The following is a 23,417-nucleotide window of genomic DNA, read 5'->3' as shown; positions in this document are numbered from 1 at the left end:
GTGTGCACAGAAATTCAGTGTCGGGATGCGGCAGCGTAGCCTTGCTAGTGTAATCCTTAATTTGCTTGTTTGGCAGAATTTGCGGCTCCAAGAAAATAGGAGGTGGCCATAGTCAGAATGCGAAGCAACGCTAGGTATATGTAGCTAATTCATCATTGTGAATTTCATAAACCTAACAGGAGTGATATAGCCTGAAGGGAGAATGGCAGATACGAGAAGTCCACCAAGGGAAGCGCTTCTTTATCATTCTGCAGACTGATTCAAAGGCAAACTTTTGTGCCCAGGCACCCAAAAGAAATAAAGCAAATGCAAATGACGCGGACCCCAAGAGATATAATGCTTGCGAAATGGTTGAATCACTACACGTTGCAAGCGATGAACTAACAAAAAGTGAGTCGTTGATTATAGCTACCGATGAATGGTAGGGGTTCAATTTGCGCAGTGCTAAAACTACAGCTCAGAATTCTGCTTTGTAGATAGGGGAGAACTCAGGAAGTCTAATTGAATAGGAACATTCTAGCGAATGAGCAAAATTTTTTACCTATTTTCTACCGTATGGGCTATGACGAGTGCTTCATGTTGATCAGGGTGCTATCGTTCGCAATGTGCGTCAGGCCCAGTCATTTCACCACTCTATGATCACCATACAGCCCTTGTCCAAATTGTTTTTTTCAGGCGCCATTCATCGTGTTACCTATTTTTGTTCTGTAGCTATTACGCCTTTCAGTTGTCATTTGTTGGTGGAAATAGTAAACGAGCCCGTGCACGCTGCATTGCAGTTCATCATTTAGTCGAGGGCACGGGAATTCGCCCAATAAACAGTCGCTGATGAAATCACTGCGTCACCGTTTCTACGTGTGACAGTAGCCTTAACGTTGTTTTTTATTGTAGGCGCTTTCGCAAAATTTATACATTTACAACCAGTGCACTTTTGTCGAGCTATACATTGTATCATTGTCGGGTTGTGTTCGTCTCTGAATGAATAATTTTTCCTTGTGCATTTTTTTGCTAGGTACACCTAGAGTTCGAAGCTACTTGATCCCTAATAGTTGTTGCAAATAAAACTGTGCCTGCGTGATTACCATATGCAGTGAATGAAGCTTAGGGGTTTATGGCGAAAACTGCTGGGTAAACCCGCGAGCAAAATGTAGTTTACTTTCGTTTTCCTTGTTCCTTACAGAGGCCGACATTGTCATGTATGAGCGTCTACTTCCCAAAACAGCCTTCGATCGATGAAACAGACGGAGGATACACTGACCTTCTTGTCATAATCCATCCAGACATTCCACCACCTGAAGTTTCCAGCAATAACCTAAACGTAAGTGCAAGATTCCGAGCTTTATTTAGCGCTACTCGTAAAGCATTGTTGTGAGATGCCGTACGCAGCCACCGTTCGACAGTAGATGGCAAGGTGCCAGGCACGTACCCAATGGCGGGCCCGGGGAGGCCCGGCCCCTACCCCCCCGAAATTAAGACGCATACCCCCCCCCCCCCCGTCCTCCCCCCCCCACACCACAATTTCTCACACACATTCCTAAAGCGCCACCAAATCAATCTTGAAACTTGACAGCTATTCGGCGGTCAACATTTTGCTTCTTTTTTCACACCTTTTGGATCGCGGTAGTTATCGGCATCTTTTGGGGTGTGAAGGCCAGTTTGCTCATCGATTCGGTGCCCACGCGGTTAACTCGAGATGCATTCAGTTGTCACCATCTTTTCGATGGTCACGCGCTTCGCTGTTGCTTCGTTAGTGCAACCTTCTTCGTTTCGGATTCGGTTCGTCGTCAGCTGGTCTAAATGCACGTAGAACGAGTTGCGGCGAGAGAAAACGCCAATTGCGTTTAACTTTTTCTTTTGCTTCATTATTTCCTCGAGTAACGGCTCGCCGCGATGCTGACAGATTCTCAGAACCATATACCATGATCTGGGTTAGATAAGGTGAAAAAATAATGCGAAACAGCGTCCATCATCAAACCATTCAATAACCGTTGAATCCATAAGCAACATGAATGTCACCCGTTACCTCGTCTGGTTCTTGCCTAATTTTAGAGCACATTTCGTGCGAAATTGCCAACTGGAAGCAAGAGTCGCAAGGTGTTGAGAAATTAAGCGATCTGCTAAGGAATCCATTGTCGGCAACCGAGGCAACAGCCGAACAGGAAGAAAAAGCGAAAGTTCACAAATTTAACCGCTGTTTATGAAAACATTTATAAATGAACATCTTTTTATTTAAAGAGGAAGTAGAAAAAACACCGCCGAAAGTGGAGAACAATTCCGTGTGTTTTGAATGACGCTTCTACAGTTATCAGTCGAGCCGCCTGATGTAGCAACTTCTCCACTGTGCTTATGTAAGTGTCTTTCTAAGCTTCCGCGGTGGGTACAGTACGTCTAGAATCGCAGCGTCCTGCGCCCTACGAAGTTGTACTGGACTGGCACCCGCGCATCGTTACGTAACTTCCCAAATAACAATAAGAGTCGTTTGCGGCACTTAACTTGGTAGAGCATAAACGAGGGATCCAAAAGAAGTGTGACGGTTAGGCAAATATATATTTATCTATAGTTCTTCCAGAGCTAATTCAAAAAACGCTACTGTAGTCGGATACAAATTAAGTCGGCAGTGAAGCCCCGCCCACGCCCTCATAACCGCAGGCCACTGTTCCTCCGGGAGGCTGCAAATAATTCGTATTTCAAACTTTTTCTTTTACCCAAATAAGGCGGCAACCACAAAAATAAAATTACAAGCGCGTAAAATTTTATACCTTTTCCTCGCCTATTATAGTGGAATGGCTAAACCCTAATTCTTTATTGAACTGAAATAACATGCTTGCTTTGCTGCAACTATGTTTTTGTCATGTTTCACTTTAGTTGACAGTGAAGTTTTTTGAGTAAAACAGGTTGAGCAGTGAAATGAACGTGCCGTTCATTTCACTGCTGAACCATTTCACTGCAGCCTTTTGAAGAGTGAAATACTCGGTCTCCATACACTTTGTCCATGTCTGTTGCACACCGTATTGCTTCCGCCGATGAAAAGACTCTTCCAGAACAGCAGACGCTTCGGAGGTATTAAGTACGACGCCATTTTAAAAAGGCCGCATGACGACGATTTTGTTTGCTTCTGTGATTGGCTGGCGAAGTAACACAACCCCACGCGGTTTGTGTGCCTTAGTGGCCAACTGCAGATATTTTTTTTTAGTTGTATTCTACTAAAGTAACCTTTATTTTACAGTTTGCCTTCTTTACTTGTCCTTGGCAGTGTTCTTCCTGCGCTTCTTTCCTGCGCAAGTCCATTTGACGCAGTTACTTGTTGTCCAAGTAAAGGAGAGGTGTATCGCACAGGGAGCACCTGTAAAAGACACCTTGGGCGCTATAACGTAAAACTATTCCAAACTTATCTATTCCAATTCTGCAAACAGCCCACTGCGATTGGTCAAAAACTTTTTTGCACCACCCCCACTTCACCTGTCTGTCGCACGACGTCACGAAAACCGCGATAGCTCCCCATCTGATATGACGTGTACACACTGATTATGCATAATTTGACGGAACAAAACAAAAATAGTTATTTCTTATTCGACGCGCTTTCGCCATTAGCCCTCGGTTATTGGTCAAAAGTTTTCGGGCCGCCCCCGCTTCACCTGCCTATCACGCGACGTCACAAAACCGCAAAAACATACCGCATCAAAATGACGTGTACGCGTTAAAGATGCATTGTTAGATACGGGACCTTTTCCTAAGCCTCCTTCGAGTTCACCAGAACACATCGAATTGCGCCACACCTAAGTAAGGAATGCAGAAGCAAATCTACCCCGTTCCCGAGGCGTGGCACGTGCAAACGAGTTGGCGTCGCGCCCCCCCCCCCCCCCCTCGTGTGCCGCAGGTGGAGCTATTCACTGCTTGACTCTTCCGGAAAGTGTAGCGGGAGCCTGGAACGGTTCCAGGTAACGTGGGTCCCGAGGCAAGACGGATGTAATGCACCGTGAAGCCCTGGCAGCAATCCCCCCATCCGCCTTTGTGAAGGCAGTTGCAGACCGGGTTGGCAATAACGTAGAGAGAAGTAAGCCCTCGGACAATAGGGGTCCAAGGAGCGACCCTGTGCGCCGGGTGTGACACAATCGGACGGGCGCCTACCATTGGCCGAAAATGACGTCACCTGAGCGGGCTCGTCGATTGGCCGAAAATGACGTCACCTGAGCGGGCTCGCCGATTGGCCGAACGTGACGTGACTTCGAGACACCGAAAGGGTTAAAAGCCAGAGACCGAGAGCAGCAACACAACATTCCTTCATTCATCTCTTTCGAGCTTCTTGCCACGGGCCGCAGCTTCCGAATTGCTGCCGGCACGTAATGAATTTATGACTGTTAATTTCTTTGTACTCTCACTGTAAATATTGTAAATAAACCTCCAGTTTTTCATACCGATGTCCTCCTCAACCTCGGCTAACTCCCGCACCCAACGGCAAGGTCCAAACACTGGGGGACCACAATTGGGATTGTCCTCCAGATCCAACAACTGCTGGCAGCGCTAGGTACGAACCTTCGTCGAGAGAAATCCTGAGAAACCCGGAACAGCGAAAAAGAGCCTTCGTCCAAAAGGAGTCCCGAGGAACTTGGAACAGCGAAGAAGAGAGAGCCTTCGTCCAAAGTAGTCCTGAGGAACTGGGAGTAGCGAAGAAGAGCCAGCCTTCGACCCAGGGAGCCCTGAGGAACCGGGAACAGCGCACCAATGAACCAGATGGCACGGTGCTGCAACCGTAAGTGAGCGCGTGGTTTTTTTCCTTTTGATTCGCCAGACTTCAAATGTTATGTGTTTATTTTGATAGTTCTAGGAATCGGGAATTTGTTGCATAATTGTGTGTTTGCACAAATTAATTAAGGAAAACAGTTCTAACCACCAGTAGGGGTAGCTGCCATGGATCTTAGAAGGTTCACGAGGTTTGACTTGTTGGTGTGCGACGATTTGGGAGTTGAGGCGGACGAACAGATGAAAAATCCAGCTACCATAAAGGCAATTCAAGATAGTGGCAATGATGATGAAAGCATTGAGATTGCTTGGAAGGTGATACAAGAACCACGGGAGCGTGAGCGTCGTGAACGAAAGCTTGAGAGTCACGAACGTGAGCAAAAGTACGAGAGAGAGGCAGCATTGATCAAACAGCTACAATATTTTGAGCAGTTAAAGGCACAGAGACAACGGCTCTCTGAAAATTCTGTAGGCAGTACAGATCAAAAGAATGAGGAAGTATCTAGCGGATTTTCACCAAAAGCCGACGAGAAAAGTAGTGCCTGTGAGATTAGCGGCCCATTCATAGACGAACGGAAAGGGCTATAGCTGCTAACGATGCCGTAGTGGCAACAGAGGCCGTTAAAGGCCTGAGTGAGAGCGACGAGGTGCTGTGTCAACAGAGGAATGTAGAGACAGCTAGGCCAGCTGCGAACAAATTGGCACAGTTACCGCGCATGTGCGTCGAATGTGAGGTTAGCGAGGTCGTTAGCGAGGTAAAGAGTACTGCTGAACCAGCAGACGCGAGCACTCATGTCGAGTCAGATCTGCGTGCCGAAGTGAAGTGCCAGCTGGACGATGCAATTGAGGGTAGTTCTCAGGATTGCGAGCTGCGTAGCTCAAGGGACGACAACTGCATTGTTCAGGGATCGGTGCGCCTCTCCGACAGTCTAGATAGCCAAGAGAGCGGTGATTTAGTTAGGAATCATTCAGACTGTGCGGGTAAGAGACCGATCCGGGCCGACGAAATGTGTACCGGCCAGCACGAGGCGCGAGAAGGCGACATGAAAGAAAGTTCGCGGAAAAAGCGCCGTAGAAAGAAGCTCGCTAAAGATAAGAATGCGGTAAATAATGTGGCGCGTCCAAAATCGGCGACAGGCGCAAAAAGGCCGAGCGCGAAGAAAAGAAGGGTGCGGTCGTCGTGGACGACGTGTGCGCATAAAGCACGTTTTAGCCACCGGTCCAAAGGAGGCCGTGAAGCATGTTCTGCACGGACACGGACAAAGGGCACGGGGCAGTTATGTTCCTCGTCGTTCCGTCGTTCTTTTCGGAGTGCAGCATGTAGTGCGAACGAGCGCAAGGTGGCAAGACGAGACGAGATGGTAAGGAGTCGCGACGCGGTCAGTGGAGTTAGTAAAGAAAGCGTGGCGCCAGGGCGCAAATTGGCCAGAAACTGTAAGGTGTTGAAGGAGCTAATAGTGAGTCACCCCTTTTCTTGTTCCTCGGTAGCCAGAGTAGCTCTTGAACCGCGACCACCTCGAGTACGGCTCAAAAGTATGAGTCAGTTGTAAACACTTGCAACGAGAGGCCAAGAGAGCTTCCGTAGAACGAAGAAGAAGAAGAAACTTTAGTAAAGAATAGTCCGGCAGTTCTTGATGTGGTGGCCTCAGGTGACGGCTCGAAGTTCTTGGACTCGAGCGGCATCTTTGGCTTGCCGGACGGCCCAGAGCTGGTCTGCCAGCTCTGAACTTCTGATAGCCGCCTCCCAGCGGCGGCGACGCCTACGGAGAAGGTCCCCCGCGGCTCCCGCATCCGGAGCGGCGTCGGGAAGAACGGAGCTCGAGCCTTCTCCTACTCTGGCAACAGCCGCGATTCTGGACGCGTCGCCAACGGAGCTGCTTTGATTGCCGTTATTGCCGGCACACTCCCAGAGCATGTGTCGCAGCGTTGCTCTGTGTCCGCATGTTTTACACGCGTCTGTTGGGTACAAACTATAGCAGTGGTGTAAGATAGCGGGGCTAGGGTAGGTGTGTGTCTGGAGCACGCGTAATGTTACGGCCTCGTTCCTGTTCAATTTATCGTGCGGTGGCGGGAATGTGCGTCTTTCAAGTCTGTAGTGTTGGGTGAGGTCTCTGAACGTGGTTAGGCGATCGCCCCACGCCCAGTGTGTTTCTTGTTGCTGTGTTTCTGTTGTAGTGTCCCGATCCGGCAGATCCGATGCCCCGCTCTCGGGGGCGGAGGCGGCCACATAATCAGCGGCGGCTCGGCGTGTGAGACCTCGAGCCGTGGCGTGGGCCGCCTCGTTTCCCGCGAGCGGAACATCGGTGTGTGCCGGGGTCCAGAGGAGGAAGACCGTAGAATTTTGGGGTTGCGAGGGCGAGTCGCCGTCGTCAGAAATTTGGAGTATGCGGGCCGCTTCCCGCGAGACACGACCACGCGCGAAGCCGCGGATTGCCGCCTGCGAGTCGCTGATCACGATCGCAGCGTTCGGCACCGCAACGAGTGCTAGGGCTATCGCGGCTTCCTCGGCCGCCTCCGTGTGTCCCGTGGTCACTGTGGCGCTCGCGAGGCACCTACCCGAGCGGTCTACAACCGCTATCGCGTGCGCGCTTCTCCCTCCTCCATATCGCGCCGCGTCTACGTACACCGCCTCGTTGCTGTTACCAAACTTCTTCTGAAGGTCGCTTGCTCGTTTGTTGCGCCTCCCGGCGTGGTGCGTCGGGTGCATGTTTTTGGGAAGCGGCGGGATGATCAGGCGGTCGCGAACAGAGGCGGGAACCGCCGTCTTTTCTCCATGCTGAGTGTGGTACGCGATGCTGAGCGACTCGAGGATGCATCGACCTGCCTTTGACCTTGATAATCGTTCGTATTGCGCAATGTCGTGCGCCTCGATTAACTCGTTGAGGGAGTTGTGAACTCCGAGCTCTAGAAACTTGTCGGTGCTCGCGTTGAGTGGAACGCCGACCGCCCTCTTGAAAGCCTTTCGGATCATGCATTCGACTTTGTTTTTTTCGGACCCGATCCACCTCAGGTAGGGGGCAACATACGTTATGCGGCTTATCGCGTACGCCTGCACGAGACGGATCGCGCACTCTTCACGCATACCATTGCGTCTATTCGTGATGCGACGCAAGAGTCGGATCGTGTCATCTACCGAACGACGAAGTATTCGCACCGTCTCTCCGTTATGGCCGTTTGCCTGCAGGTGTAACCCTAGGATTCTAATTTTCTCTACGTGCGGTACGGGAGTACCATCTGCCAATGTAATGCAGAACGAAAGCGTTCTCTTTTTTTTTTTTTTGAGCACTGAAAGATTTTCGCGACTTGAGACAGTTTCTTTCAGTAAGTAAGGTATGAGCTTTGTTTTGTTTGAGAAGCTCCGAAAGTTGAAAGATGCGTTTTAGGTAAACATTTAGTCTCTCGAGGTGTTAATTATTGAGTAGATAGGCTTTTTCTGTGTGTGTGAGTAACCTGAGTGTCAAGGTTATCGTTGAGCGGCCTATCGGAACGCGCCTGTGTATTTGTTAACCTTCTTTTTTATGTGTTTTTTTATTTTGTAACGTTAAGCGCGTAGATTTTCAGTTAGTGCATCATTTGCACTGAGAAGCGTTCTTAGCTCCATTAGCGCGTGTCCTGTGTGGACGGAAGGAAGCAGATTTATGACTGGGTTGCTCGTATGTGTTTAGGGCGGCCGTGTTCTTACTTATTTAGTTAGCGTGCATGGAACTAGTTATTAAAAGACGGATTTTTAAGGGTTCTGAGAAGTGCGTAGGTCCCGCAAGTTTAATTGTTCGTTTAAGTTACGCGTCCTGTAGGGACTAAAGGAAGAAACGTGAGTAAGCATAATGAAACGTTTGCCTACGACGCAAGTACGTGTTCGGAATAGGGACCACAAGGCTAGCGCGCTTGTGATTACGTACTTGTGCAGATGGCCAGACTGTTCAGTGGCAACAGTACGTGAGATAAGTACGCCACTGCGCTAGGGTGAGAACAGGCTCTTCGCGAAATTAGGCCACTTAAGTTATGTTCGGCTGTTTTCATTTTTTGTTTGCAACGACAACGGCCCTTTGTTTTGCAACAACAATGTCACTCTGGCCTTGTCGGTATTCGGGGATAAATGGATAGCGGTTTGGAAAGGTGGTTGGAACTGCTTTGTAAAAACTGAGGAAATAAAAGATCAGGATTCATTTTGACTCAGTAATAGCCTGGCGAGTCAGGGGTGAAGAGCCTGCTCTTGCACGTGGTGCAGCGCTGTGTTGTTTTGTTTGTTTGACGTACGTTCTCCAGGGCCCAGGATCCCGAAGTTCGTCAAACGAGGCTCGACACTAGTACCCTGCAGGTTCTTTCAGCGTTCCTCATGGCCAGCGAATTGAATTCACCAGCCATTCCGAACTTCCGGGGCGAGAAGGGGCTGTCAGATACGTGACCTTTTCCTGAGCCTCCTTCGAGTTCACCAGACCACATGGAATCGCGCCACACCTAAGTACGGAATGCAGAAGCAGATATACCCCGTTCCCGAGGCGTGGCAGTCCCGCCATCCGTAAGTAATCCCCCCATCCGCCTTTGTGAAGGCAGTTGCAGACCGGGTTGGCAATACCGCAGAGAGAAGTAAGCACTCGGACAATTGGGGCCCAAGGAGCGACGCTCGGCGCCGGGTGTGACACAATCGCACGGGCGCCTACCATTGGCCGAAAATGACGACATCTGAGCGGGTTCACCGATTTGCCGAAAATGGCGTCACCTGAGCGGGCTCGCCGATTGGCCGACCGTGACGAGACTTCGAGACACCGAAGGTCTTAAAAGCCAGAGACCGGGAGCAGCAGTGGAGCATTCCTTCATTCATCTGTTTCGAGCTTCTTGCCACGGGCCGCAGCGTGCGAGTTGCTGCCGGCCCGTAATAAATTTACGACTGTTAATTTCTTTGTACTCTCACTGTAAATAATGTGAATAAACCTCCAGTTTCTCATCCCGATGTCCTCCTCAACCGCGGCCAACTCCCGCACCCAACGGCAAGGTCCAAAATCTTGGGGACAGCAATTGGGATTGTCCTCCAGATCCAACAGCATTAATTGCCGAACAAAAGTGAATTTTCTTAATAGCCGCAGGCTGCCCCGTTCCGAACGGAATAAAAGATGGCTGCCGCCGATCGCTCCTGCGCTGGCTATAACTCACGCTTGCCGGAGAGCATTGGTTTACTTGCGTTGAATAAAACATTTTGCGCGACCGTGTAACGTTTTCGAGAACTTTCGGCGGGTTTAAGACCTCGTTCTGCCAACTCTTCTTTGCTGAAGATCCGTTTTAACGTCATTCTTAAGCTTCCGTTGCATGCCGCCGCGATTGTCGACGAGCCACCGCAAGCGAAGTAAGAGAAAGCGGACCAATCACAGACGCCGGCACCACTCTCTTCATCCGGTTATCGATAGTCAGTGCAGTAGCTCGGCCTCTTCGAATCCCTCTCTTCTTGAACAAGCTCCTCACCTCTTATGAGCCAATTAGATAAGACAAGCCGCCTAGTGCAGGCAATGTTATTCGTTTTTCAAGCAAACAAATTTGACCTCTTATGAACGAGGGGAGCATTTGATTGGTTTGTTCCGACAACCCTGCGGGTGACCCTCTGATGCTTGCGTCGGCGGTTACGCGAACTTGACCTCAGGAGATTTGAATAAAACATATTGGGATAGTTTTACGTACTAGTAAAGTAACCCCCGCTCCTCTCATTTGCATAGCAGATACCTTGGGTTGCCCCCCCCCCCCCCCGACAAAAAAATCCTGCGTACGTGCCTGCAAGGTGCTTTCATTTATTTTTGGTACCATCGTGGCCCTCGTGTGATTGTTGTGTATCCTTCTAATGGGACCACTGTTACGCGGCATTTCCTATTTGATGGTTTAGTTTTATATTTAGTGGCCAGGGCCCATTTACAATACCTATGCAAACCTAGAATAAACAAAGATGTAATGAATGCATGGTACTCTTGCGCGACCATTTAAGAGGCGCAGCACAAATTCCTGGAAAACCAAGTTTTTCTGGCAGTCTAGCACGGCAGGTTGATGACCTCGAAAACACAAGTAGGCGATCGAACCTAATCGTTTACGGAATTAAGGAAGAACAAGAGGAGACTGTCGAGCGCCTTGAAAATGAATTATGTGTGAAACTCGTTCAAAATAAACTTGGTGTTACTATTTCTGGAGTAAAGATTCACCGCCTTGGGGCAAAAAAAAAAAGAAAACAAGACACGTCCTGTCACTTTTAAGCTGCTTGATTCCAGAGATAAAACGAAAATATTTAAGAACTGCACCAAACCTAAAAGTACCACCATATCAGTCAGCGAAGACTTCTCGTTAAGGGTGTGTAATATTAGGAAACAACTATGGGATTAAATTAAGGTTAATGATGACGTGCTCGTTTGGGACGAAGAAAGTGGCCACAAAGCACCATTAACCAGAAAAAAAGCAGAACTTTGGAAAAAACGGCAACAGCCCGACCAACAAGAAAAGCTAACTATAGGGAACATTAATTCCAGAAGCGTTGTAAACAAAACAGAAGAATTAGAAGCTTTTGTTCTGGAGCACTCTCCGCAAATAGTCGCAATCAGTGAAACATGGCTGTCGTCACGAATTCCGAGCAGCGGTATCTTTCCACCCGGCTATATTGTCCTGCGCAAAGATAGATGCACCCGGGGGGGTGTTGCAATTTTGGTGAGAGACGACATTCCAACGATGCCCATGTCTGACCTACATGGTATAGAAGCACTGTGGTGTAAGATTGCTGTCGGTCAGTTTGTATTCTTCGCCGGAACTATGTACCGGCCCCCTAACGCCGATTGCAGTATGCTTCACGCTCTGCCTGATTACATGCAACGTTATCTTCAGGATACTCATAAAATTATACTCCCGGGTGACTATAACCTGTCCTCAATAGACTGGGCAACGCTTGACGGTGGGACTACCGATCCGCCCTGTGCAGATGCACTGCTGGGAATCGCCTTTAACTTTAGCCTTAAGCAGATTATACATGCACCAACAGGTGTAACCATGAAAACCAGCAATATATTAGACCTCACCTTCTTAAGCGACAATAGTCCCGATAACACAATCTCTTGGGAAACAGTCAATGGAAGCAACCATATGTTCATTAACATTACACAACCGGCGCAGAGCGCGAAAGAAAGACTCAAATATACGACTGGACAAATGCCGATGACGTTAGTGTTCTTGACTTCCTAGAAGAATCTTACCCAGAATTCCTTCGGTGTTTCCACAATGGAAGCATGCCAACTGATAACCTATGGGTGCTTTTCAGGGCGAATGTTGAGCACTGTCTCGCAAAATTCATTCCTAAGAAAATAAAGACCGTACGCAAAGTGAACCCATGGATATCAAAAGAGATTATACATTTAAAACGTAGAATTGCAAGACTCCGGAAACTTAGACACAAAATAACTTCTTTCTTCAAGTGTACAAAAAAATCAGCGAACTTTCTCACGCGTTGAAGATAGCAGCGACAACGGCTAAACAAAAGTACTTAGATGAAGCCTCAAATAAGTTCATTAGAAAATCCCCTCGTAAAATTTGGCACTATCTTAAATCTAAAGTTCCGAAGAAGAGTAACTTATTGCCAACAGAAGCCTTAATCAAGGCTACCCAATTTAATCAATTTTTTCAATCAGTTTTCAGAGTGGACAATAACACTATCCCAGACATGGTCGCACAGACAAGTGACATAGGTAAGGTACCATGTGAGCTAAATATAACGGAACCGGGAATTCTTTCTTTATCACTTATTCCTGATATAAAAACATCTATAGGCCCAGATAACATTCCAAATATTTTTCTCAGAAGGTACGCTGAATGGGTTTCCAAATACTTATTGCTAATTTTTACAAAATCGTTGCAAACTTCTGAGGTTCCTCAAGAATGGAAAATTGCTAAAGTTATTCCGATCCATAAATCAGGTGATGCTACAAATCCTTCAAACTTCCGTCCTACTTCACTCACTTGTACAGCGGGGAAAATTTTTGAGCATTTAGCATTAAAACGCATCGTAATTTTTGTTAAAAGTCATTCTCTAATTAACCCTAACCAATATGGATTTAGGAGTGGTTTGTCTACAACAACTCATATAATAGAGACTATTCGTGACCTAGCGTTAACAATCGATAAGCGACGACAGGTAGACGTAATTTTTCTAGACCTATCAAAAGCTTTTGATCGGGTATCGCATCCAAAACTAATGCATAAGCTGCAAAGAATTCTGGGACACGGTATTCTTACAAAAAAGTTAAAAGCAGATGTGTCACGACATCAACAATTCGTACATTTCGAAGGGCAATCCTTAGACTAAGTTGAAGTTCTATCCGGTGGGCCTCAGGGCACAGTTTTAGCTCCCATTCTTTTCCTTCTTTTTATCAACGACATAGGAAATGGCATTGACACAATCGTACGCATGTTCGCAGATGACTGCATTATTTAGAAAGCAATACAGACCAAGGATGACCAGGTTGTTTTGAATGACGCACTTAAAGAGATAGCAAAATGGTGTCAAGGCTGGAAGAGGACGCTAAATGCAGAAAAAACTGTCTGCATGACAGTCACGAGAAAGAAAGCACCACTAACCTTTCCATACCAAATTCAGCAACGAGAACTACAAAAGGTTGAAGAATACAAGCATTTAGGTATCATTATTTCTTCCGATTTAAAATGGAACAAACACGAATCATACGTGGCAACAAAATCACTCTCGGCGCTTTTTTCCCTCAAACAGGTCCCTCAGATACGCTTCACCCAATACCAAACTACTCGCGTACACGGCAGTCATTCGCTCCGTGATAGAATATGGCGCCATATGCTGGTTCCCATACACTAAATGTGCCATAGCGAAGTGAGAGAACGTACAAAGAAAAGCAGCCAAATTCATTTATAATAAATACCGTCGTCATGATTCCCCAACTGAACTTCTACGCTTAGCCGGACTCCCAGCAATTAGCGATCGTGCTAGATATCTCAGACTAATATTCCTGTTTATTCTCCACAGCAATGCTCTAAAAATAGACAAAAACAAGTTTTTAGTACACTTTAATGCTACAATATTAAGAACGAAACACAATAAACAATTATCTGTGTATAGGTTTCACAATGACACCTTCAGGTATTCATATTTCCCACAAGCTGTCAGAGAATGGAATCTGTTACCACAAGATGTTGTCGATTGTACAACCCTGGATTCTTTTTTGTCCAAGCTGTCTGACCATATCTTTGTGGTTACGTGATGAAATGTGGTTTTTACATTATGTTCTATTGTCACCAAGAATGTGCATTGTCATCTCGCTGTACGAGTCCAGAAATAAGCTTGTTTTAAACCAAAGCCAAGGCCTCTTGTAAACGATTGTCGTTGAACCCTGTGTGAATGATCTATTTTCCCTTTTATGAATGTAACTTTTCCTGCCAAAGCCTTCGTTAAGGCTAGCAGTTTGTTCCAAATAAATGAATAAATAAATAAATAAATAAATAACAACTTCCTACTTTCCATGTGTAGAATTAAGGCGGCTGCGGAATCTGTGTACATATTTTCCAGGGTATTTTCGTAAGCGGTCTCTACTCCTGGATTACCGAATGGCTCTATGACTGCTGGTATCTCAACTGAATCAATTGCTTTTTCGTAATTTATGAAAGCCATATAGAGAGGGTTATTATACACTACGGATTTCTCGATAACCTGATTAATAACATGGATGTGATCCATTGTAGAGTATGCCTTCCTGAAGCCAGCCTGTACCGTTGGTTCACCAAAGTCCAGTGTTGCCCTTATTCTATTGGAGATTATTTTGGTAAATGTTTACATAATACTGGGAGTAAGTAGTTCCTCAAAGAGTCCTGCTAAGGTAGCCTCAGTCGACAGAGTTCAGCTGTTCAAGGTTGAGAGGGTCAGTTTCCGTTGGAGGCCTGTCCGGACGCAGAGATTCTCAGCACCCTCTGTTGCGTTACATGTCTGACCGCCACCTTAGTAAGGTGCTCCGCAGCTGCTGTGGTCTGAGAACCGTGATTTAATTATTGATATCATCAGGGAGGTTATGGCTGAATACAGCATCAGGGATTCCAATTGCTGCTCTAGTGAGGGAGTGTCTTTGCTCAAGCTTAGTGGGCCTTCCTAATTTGGTTGTACCAGGATTAGTGTAGCCCACGTGGTGTAGCCGCACGCACTCTCGGCATCTTTCGCGGGTGTCAGGTGTTACTCCAAGCCTGCAGATGTAGTGCACTGGAGAATGTCAAATGCAGATACACCACCGTTAAAAAATATGAGAAAACGGGGGGGGGGGGGGGGGGGGGTGAGATTTGAACTTCCTACTGCCGCAATAGAGCATTCGACATAACTCAGTAAGATAATCCCGCAGGCGGCTAGGCTACTTTATCGCCGAAAAGCATGGCCCAGATGCCCCTACCTGCCTAAGAGATCACCTTATTTGTCTACCCGTTGCAGGTTTTGCGGGTTTGCGGGTCATAGGTTGCCCGATATAGTGTATATTCTGCGTGGTCCTAACCTCTTGTTTCCCGAATCTCACGCATACAAGCGGTCTTGAACGCGCCTATGTACAAGATATATCTTTGCTGAATTTCAACAGCACTTAACACTTGTGTGTACAAATAAAAAAGGGAAAAGTTTTCAGCGCTTTCTGAGACGCCCCGCTTCGCGTGTCATCCGCTCCTCGCGTCTGCTTGTTCGTTCCTCGCCGTCCGAAAACTAGCGCACCCGGGTAGCTATTCAGAATGGGGAGTTATGCCGCCGCATCAATACCGCTCTGAGTCTCGCGCAAAACTGGCGACCTTGACAGCTTCCAATGGTGTCTGCAACCTTTTTACACTTTTGCAGAGCAGTTATACTAGAGCTAATGAGAGGGAGGGACCGGTAGTCATTCTGTGAACGCTGCGGGCCTAAACGCTATGCATTTGGGAATTGTGTGTCTTATTTAACCTACAGTGGTGCCTTGTTTGAACAGTAAGACACGGTTTCAACATTTGGCGCTTGTAAGCAATTCACGGCTCTGCTACCACCGCGGTTGGCATAGAATCCTCAGGAATACAAACGATAATAAGCAAGAAAGAATAACTGCAGATGTAGTAGAAGAGAATGGACGTATATAAGATCGTTCTGACGTGTTGAAAATATGTGTGTTAACTTTACAGCTAGGTGTCGTTGCTACTTGCTTTTCCTTATTCTTTGCATGAATACCGTAAAGAAGAACCTTCTCGTTATTTTTCTCTGTTCCTGTTGTGCGGAAATTTCGCATCCTCAAAGAAAGCCTGTTTTGGCATCTACCACCATTCAACGCGCCAGGGAAAACGACGGGGAATGGGGGAGATGGAAATTTAAGACGATGAGTTAAGTGAGAGCAAGGTGAAAGCAGCAGCCAGCGTTTCGGCTAGTGGGCTTGTCTTTGTCAAGGCACATGTAGGCTTATGGCAGATGTATTGCACGAATCCCTGCCTGAGGTGTAGTGATGGTTCTTATAAGCAACTTTGCTAGATTATGCAATCACAGGTGAAGCGACGGTCTGATGTGAATGAGACGGCTCGTTAAGAGCAACAAAAAGTGGGCACGATAAAGTAAAAAGAGACGTGGTTGCCTTGTCAAACAAACGCCGAGGCAATAGCACAAAAGAATGTTCCAAGCCACGTCTACGGCTAAAAGCGCAATTGCAAAGGGTGCCATATAGCGGATTGATCTCTAGTAGTATCCACTGCTTACGCTTGCGTTTCCTCAGCTTACTTATTCGTTCCCTGTTATTCTTCATTTCCTGCAGCCCTAAATATTTTCATTAAAGCTCGACAAATGTTGTCAAAGAGGTTTCAATTTTCTTTCGGGCGGTACAGTTTCTGTGTCCGTATCGCTATTTATAAACATGCGTCGGAGAGCAGAAAACAAAGTGTACTTTTATGCGTGCGTTCATTGCACGACTTTATTTTTTCTTCCAGCCTACACTTTCGTATACATGAATGGGCACGTTTCCGTTATGGTGTGTTTTACGAGTACGGTAAACGGGAGACTCAATTTCCGGAGACCTACTCCTCGGGGTGCATGGTGAGCAGCACAACTTCTTTTTCTTGAGTATCTGCGATATTTCTCTCCGCAACTCACTCTCGGAATTCTCGAATAGCAACACTGGAGTGATGCAGTGTTCGGTGCGCTGGTTGCCTTTAATGTGCGCGCCTTCTACTAATTCGTTGTGTTATTCTTTGCTCCGGACCATACGACGCAGCATGTTTATTGGCACATTTCACCCGTGTCCAGTTGGAAAAATGACATGGAAAATTAGAGACATTATCATACTTGCTTGCCTAAGAGGCCAAAAGAAACTTTTTGTTGTATATACGCATTAATGACTCTAGCTCATCTAGAACGGTCCTTTCAGCTGATATAAAATGCTGCACCGTTTCTGCGGATTACGGAAAAAATTTGAGAACTTCATCTGGGATGCGCTTTATCAGGTTATTCACAAAAATGTGGAAGTCTGCACACATCCTCCTGGCGCGTGGGTAAATTAAAACATCAGGGCAAGCGCCCGGGTAAATATAGAACGTGCAATACAGCGCATCTATACCGTTCGACATAATATTCCTGGACTGATGCACTAGTATGCGGCCTTGCGATGTCGTCCAGGAATAATAACTGTCCAAAAGACGAGAATTCGTGGTCACGCTGCCGAATGCGCCGTCGCAAACGTTTTAGCTCGTCTGCCTTCATTGTTTCTCCTTTAGTCGCCCAATATTGGCCCGCCTAAGCTATAGCACAAGAAAGAAAGGCCTGTCAGCCATACGTATATGCAATACTTGCTGCGAGTATATGTAAGCAGTTAGCGTTCCGATGACCCACAGACAGGCGACGGGCGTGCATCGCCATTTGGGAGTCACCTCCACCGGAAGACGCGTGGTGGCAGTAGGAGTGTCCTTATTTTCGTTTCGGTCATGCTAGGGACATGTCTATCCGATATGATACACCATGCAGAATGGCGTAATGCAATGCTGCAATCCCACAACCACTGCACAATCAACATCGTCGAACGCGCATAGATCCACTGACGAAATCCTCTGCAGCCCTCTGAAACGGCTTTAGCGCTGTAGAGCGGAATACTTATTAATAATAACAATTCGAGCACGTAACAACAATTACGCTTTCCAAATACTGCTAATTCCAGGTCACTTATTAGAAACTCGGGCACATTTCATACCTCGAGCTGGTTTCCAGTTCGTCCCGTCAGAAACAATATAACCATAAATAAGTCAACGTTTAATTCTGGTGCAAAAGTTACGTGTAGCAATTAAACTTAATTTAATTTCGTCTACTGTGGGGATGCAAGACAAATTTAGGAATTATTGAAAAGAATCTGCAGCACGTAAGAACATCATCATCATAATCATAATTATCATCATCATCATCATCGTCATCATTTTAAATCGCCACTTAAAAGAGAGACGTAGTATTATTCGATCCATGCCATTGAATTAATGGCGTATTAGTGTTTTTCCCCTTCCTGGGAAAGCCCGTTACATACAAAATTAAATAAAGCGTGACATGCCCTCTTGTGTGCCATTATGGCAGGGCTCCCAAACGTTCCGCATACAAACGAGCATTGTGTTTTGCCGCTTCTGCTGCCGCTTCGCCTTCTTATCGCTATCATGAACCGCCGCCAGGGAAGCACACCGCTGGCGTAAATCGCACAGCCAACGCCTGCGTCAGCGCCCTATCACCTTTTAAGCGGCAGCACATCGTGCTGACTTCGGAAAATTGTCGAATGTCGAACAACCTATACCTCCATTGGGAGAGCGCCGGGCAGGAAAAAGACGAAGAAAACGATTGTGCCAACCAATTGTAGACGTTGAAGAAGACAAGGTCGACGAACACAGGGCAAGCATGGGTGTTATGATTCGCTGGGTAAATGTTGTTTACATCGCTGTATTCTGTATCTTTCTGTCTCGCTTTCGTGTTCATTACTCACTCACTTCATATCTTATTAGTATCGCATTTAACGCGCAATTACGTTGGCGGTGTTTCGCATGCGTTGACCTTGTCTTCTTTGACACATGGCTGATCCTTCTTTTGACCAAGGGGACAGGGAGTAAAAATCGGAGACGGTGTCGTCTGTGGTGCAATGTGGTTGATTTTCGTCGATCGGAGCTACTTACGCCCCGTAACATTAATTTTACCTACTGTGGGGCTGATTCTCTGTTCTCGGGAACACGGCTCCAGCTGCCTTACGGGCACCATAGCCTTGCTCGAGCACTGTTTATTCCCAAAAAACTAGCTCCATGTTCCAAATACGCACCATGCGGCAGCTTTGCCTCAGCACAACCCTATCTACGGCGGTGCAACTTTTACAGGGGATAAACACATAGCGATTAATTTTGGATTCTGTGTATATATCGTGTATTCCGCTAAGCGTTGAAACATTCTTACTTTTCCTTACTTTTTTTCCACACAAGTTCTTAGTGCTGTTAAAATTTGCCGAAATATATCGTGTATCTAGCCGCATTCATGGCTGCATGCGTACGGGAGACTACGAAACCACGATGTTAGAACCACTGCGAAATACTATGTCGTACCATCTGCAGCGATCAGCAGAACCTGTATGCCGCAGATAATTCAAGCACGTTTTCAGACATTTGAGATTGTCGAAATTGACTTAGATTGACTCTATTGACATGCCTTCCGTTGTCTTTCCAGAAGAAGCCCCCGCCCCCCCCCCCCCCCCAAAAAAAAATAATTGTCGTTCAAAGGAAAGAGAAATATTGAAGAGAAGATTTGCAGTATCGCGCAAACAAAAAGAAAAAAAGGTAACGTAGCTCTAACGGTTGCAAAGTTTACATAATAATTTTCGTCAGGTAAAAAATGTCGTTGGTTGAGTCCATTTATTTCTTCTACTTTTGCAACTTTATTCCTATTCGCGGTTTCCGTTTGTACTGATGTAAAGCAGGAGCTTGTATTCGCAACTGTTAAACTGCAAGCGTCGCAATTGCGGCTGAAGAAGGCATGTGAACAGCTTTCCCACTCTAAGTCTACCAACAATGTATAACGAAAAGCAGACGCATACACTATAGCCTAAAGGATGCGTCGTGTAATCACTTTCTAACTGCAGGACAGGGCCGCTTCCAAGGTCGCCTATTTTACGAGCAGCTCAGGACCATATTGTCTGGCAGCCCATCTCGCCACTCTGAGGATGTGCCCTTTCAGCGAAAATCTCTGCCAATGCATCCTGCTACCATGTGACGCCTCAGTCCTAGGCCGCGCTTCAGTATCAGTTCCGTATCGTTCGGAAATAATTTTTCAATGCCTGAGAGCTGTTTTAAGTGTTGTTGAAATTCGCGGAAAATATATGGTGTATCTCCGTCGGCGGTGACACCTTTTTTCCTTTTTCTTGCTTTTTTTACACAAGTTTTAAGTGCTGTTCAAATCCGCCGAAAGAAGGAAAAGGAAGGAAGGAAAAAGTGGAGAAGGAAGGCAGGGAGGTTAACCAGTGTAGCTTAACCGGTTTGCTACCCTACACATGGGAGCGGGATGGGGGGATGAAAGATGGGGAGAAGAGATAGAGAGCACATAACATGGCACACACATTGTTGGTTACAGTCTGTCACTCTTGCGCGGTACGTGACATCACTGTCACAGCCGCTTGTCCAAGCCCGTGTCCTTCATAAACCGAAGTATCCCTTCGTCGCCTTCAGTTGCGATGTCTTCTGTCGGCGATATGTGAAAATAGTTGCAACTGACGATGTTCTATTGTCAAGGTGCGCTAGAACGGACGCCAGGGACTGTCTCTGAACATTACACTCAGGACAGTCGCACAGAAGGGTTCTAGTGTCTCCTCGCAAAGACAGGCATTGCAGAGAGTGTTGTCGGCCATTGAAATTCGAAACGAGGAAGATTTGGTGAAAGCCACTCCTAGCCTTAAGCGATAAAGCAGAGTGGCCTTGAGAAAGGACAGAAAGCAGAAAGGACATCACGTCACGTGATGTCCTTTCTCATGTGATGTATGGAGTAGGCATCTAATATCGAGCATGAGCTGTTCGAATGGCCCGCGACGCAGAGCTGATAGCAGAGATTGTAGGGCTGCCTTTGAGTCACTGAAAATTGACCATTGTCGAGGTGGTTCCCGATTGACGAAACAAAGTGCAGCGCGAAGAGCAGCTAGTTCCGCAGATGTCGATGTCGTTGGGTGGTCAGTCCTAAAGCTGATGGTAATACCTCTTTCTGGGGCTACCACAGCACCGGATGGACACTGGATGTTTGTGGAACCATCACTATAAATATGTGCACTGTCCGCGTAACTCCTGTACAGAAGAAGCAGAGACAGTTGTTTCAGCACAGGCGATGACAGCTTAGACTTTTTCCCGATTCCTGGTACGCTGAGATGGACTGTGGGGCTGACAAGACACCAAGGGGGTATCGATGGTTTAGATGCAGCGGTGAAACCTGAGGGAAGTTTGTCGTTGTACTTGACGATAGTTTTAGAGAATGATGCTTGGTGCCTGTCTGAAGGTAGTTTTGCAAGGTGGTGATAGGGGTGCACGGGCAAAATGTCTGATGTGCGTTCTCAGGATTTCCACCGTGATGTGAGTTTGCATTGGATGGCCCCGAGCAATCGCAATAGTTGCCTCTGTTGATGTGCATCTGGGCAAACCAAGGCAGACTCTAAGTGCTTGAGCTTGGGCTGCCTGCAGAACACGAATATTTGTCTTGCGGGTGTTGTTCAGTACAGGTAGACTATATCTTAAAAAACTGAGAAAGAGAGCTCTGTAGAGTCTGAGCACTGCGTCTACTGACATCCCCCACGTCTTTTCTGTGAAGTATTTGAACAACTGGGAGGTTGCTGTGAGGCGCCGTTTCATGTACGCCATGTGCGGGCTCCAACAGAGGTCTCAGTCGATAATTACGCCAAGAAATTTGTGGCTTCTGACATAGGAAATGGTCCTCCCATTGATTGAGATGACATAAGGCGTCATTGGTTTGCGAATAAATGCCACTAGGGCGAATTTTTCTGGTGATATGCCGAGACCTTGTTCACACAAGTTGCTCGCTGTCAAAGTAGCCGCTCTTTAAAGCCGTGCACGTATCTGAGGACGTGTGACTGCCGAAGTCCAGACAAAGATGTCGTCTGCGTATATTGAAATTTTGGTGGTAGTTGGCAAGTATTCAGCAAGCCCAATAAGAGCGAGGTTGAATAGCGTCGGGCTGCGAGCACCGCCTTGAGTAACGCCCCTGCTGGTATAGCGTCGCGTAGTTGGGCCATCGTCAGTTAACACATCGAATGCTCTTGCAGATAGGTAACTTGCAATCCACAAAAATACTCGACCACCTAGACCAACCGTCACAAGAGCGTCGAGAATGGCCTCATGTAATACGTTATCGTATGCCCCTTTCACATCTAAGAATAAAGCTGCAGATAAACGTTTACGGGACCTTTCGTGCTGGACATATGAAACGAGATCAACTACATTGTCGATGGAAGAGCGGTCACGTCGGAAACCAGCCATGGGATTCGGAAAAATGTTGTAGTCTTCAAGGTATCATTCCAGGCGGCCAAAGATCATCCATTCCATTATCTTTCTTACACAGCTTGCCAACGCTATTGAACTGTAAGAGGTGGTGAGCTCTAGCGGGGATTTGCCCTGCTTCAAGATTGGCACCAGGCGGCTCACTTTCCATTCGTCAGGAACATTTCCCTCCTGCCATGAGGTGTTGTAGAGACTCAACAACGCTATCCGTGCGATTCTACGAGATAGCACAAGGCTCGCTATGATATTCTGTCTGGACTCGGAGATGATGAGCGCCTGCAGAGAGCTAGTGCCGCCTCGAGCTCCTCCATTGTAAAAGGAAGGTCCGTGCGGCAATAACGGGAATGGGCGACGTCATCTCGGGTTGGAGGATCTGGGCGTGTCGCTTAGTCTGCCATCCGCGCACAAAAGTCTTCTGCGACATCGGTGTCTTGCCGACCTTGGAAAAGTGCTAGTGCCTTGAACGGAAAACGCTGTTCCAGAAGGCAACGCAGACCTTGCACCGTTTTCCAAATGTGAGACAGTGGCTTGCGGGGGTCGAGTGTCTGTCAAAACGTTGCCTAATGTTCCGACGCTAATCTATCCCCTCGACGCTAAATCTTCTTTTGCATCCTCCTGGCTGCCCTAAGGTCATGGATTGATTTTGTGTGCCGATATCGACGTTCCGCCCGGCGACAAAGTGCTCGAAGTCGCTCTAGTTCTATGTCGAAGACATTTCGCGTGTAAGAGCTCGTCAGCATGGGAGTGGCGTTTTGCATCGTATATTTAATTGTTTGTTCTAACCCAGAGGGTAGGCCCTCGCGGCAGGCATCTTCCATATCAGATTTGAAGTTGGCCCATTGAATCGTCCGAATGGTATTCCGTGGGCCAGATCTAGACAACAAGCCTTTGAGGTTCAAATAGGTGGGAATGAGATCACTCCCATGTGTCTCAATATTTGGAAACCACTTCACACATCTGGCGAGAGAGTTGGAGACGAAAGCAAGGTCGAGGCAGCTGCCGTATGTTACGCCTCGAAGAAAGGTGGGGCTACCATCGTTCAGGAGAGTAAGACCATAGTTGTAGGCGATGCTTGCTAATCTTCGTCCTCTTGCATTTGTCCTTGTAGTTCCCCATGCTGGATGGTGTCCACTGAAATCTCCTATGATGACCCATGAGGC

General features: G+C 47.1%; 1 long non-coding RNA gene across 2 annotated transcripts in view; it reads left to right on the top strand.

Annotated features, from left to right (window-relative positions):
• The first annotated feature begins 1,083 nt into the window (after window positions 1-1,083).
• Window positions 1,084-23,417, top strand: part of LOC140213257 (uncharacterized) — a 65,747-nt gene continuing 43,413 nt past the window's right edge. Inside the window, exons 1-2 of one of the 2 annotated variants that reach the window (XR_011890210.1) lie at window positions 1,084-1,318; window positions 16,687-16,792. This is a non-coding gene — a long non-coding RNA (uncharacterized lncRNA). The remainder of the gene's footprint in view (window positions 1,319-16,686; window positions 16,793-23,417) is intronic. The other variant, XR_011890211.1, reaches the window with a different exon arrangement.

Source organism: Dermacentor andersoni, chromosome 9, assembly GCF_023375885.2.
Source record: "Dermacentor andersoni chromosome 9, qqDerAnde1_hic_scaffold, whole genome shotgun sequence".
In the NCBI taxonomy this organism is placed as follows: domain Eukaryota; kingdom Metazoa; phylum Arthropoda; class Arachnida; order Ixodida; family Ixodidae; genus Dermacentor; species Dermacentor andersoni.
The sequence above is the reverse complement of the archived record's forward strand: the minus strand, read 5'-3'. Positions and strand labels throughout refer to the sequence as shown.